Raw genomic sequence first — 1,151 nt, forward strand, 5'->3', positions numbered from 1 at the left:
TTTTATCAATTTTGTACCTATAGTTTTTTTTTTTTTTTAATAATTTCTGTGACCCTTTTTTATTTTTTCTTATTCTTTTTCTCTGCTTTCTCTTCTTCTTTTAAATAACATTGTATATCTGAAATTCCAAACTCTACTCTAGATTTTTAACTTATGCTTTTTGGTATTAGTTATCAATTTTGTACCTATATTTTCTTCATAATTTTCGCGACCTTGTTTGTTTTTCTTTGTTCATTTTTTCTCTTTCTTTTCCTTCTTCTTTTCTTTAACATCGTATTTTTGAAATTCCAAACACTACTCTAGATTTTTAATTTTTGCTTTTATGTATTTGTTACCAATTTTGTACCTTTAAGAGCCCAATCTTCAGTACCCATTTTTCACTAGGGAGCGAGAATACTGGCTTAACTGCTCTCTCTCCCTTTGGACTCTCCTTTTTCTCCACCAGGTCGCCTGTGTCTCCTCGCTAACCCCTCTGTACTCTACCCAACTCTGTGAATTTCTGTGTGTTCCAGATGGTGGAGAATACTTAGGGAACTGATTACTGGCTGGATCTGTCTCCCTCCTTTTCATTCCCCCCATTTATCCTCCTGGCCACCTCTGCCACCTTCGTCCTTCTTCTCTTCTCTGTATAACTCTGTGAACAACTCTGAGCAGTCCAGTTGTGGAGTGCACATAAGGAAGAGATTACTGAATAGCCCACTCTCTCCTCTATTGATTCCACCTCATCTCAATCGGGTCACCTCTAACTCCCTCCTCACTCTTCTCTTCTCCATATAACGCTGTAAACCTCTCTGGGTGCAACAAGTTTCAGGGCAAGACATACCAAGCAAATTCTCCAGCAGCAAGGAACACAGCCCTGAGATCCAAGATACAGGCAGCCCAAAGTCACCCCAAAACCATAGACATCCCATAACTCATTACTGGACATTTCACTGCACTCCAGAGAGAAGAAATACAGCTCCACCCACCAGAACACCGACACAAGCTTCCCTAACCAGGAAACCTTGACAAGCCACCTGTACAAACCCACACAGCGAGGAAACGCCACAATAAAGAGAACTCCACAAACTGCCAGAATACAGAAAGGACACCCCAAACTCAGCAATTTAAACAAGATGAAGAGACAGAGGAATAGCCAGCAGATAAAGGAA

This window comes from Bison bison, unplaced genomic scaffold (assembly GCF_000754665.1).
Source record: "Bison bison bison isolate TAMUID 2011002044 unplaced genomic scaffold, Bison_UMD1.0 scf7180017864102, whole genome shotgun sequence".
Classification (NCBI taxonomy): domain Eukaryota; kingdom Metazoa; phylum Chordata; class Mammalia; order Artiodactyla; family Bovidae; genus Bison; species Bison bison.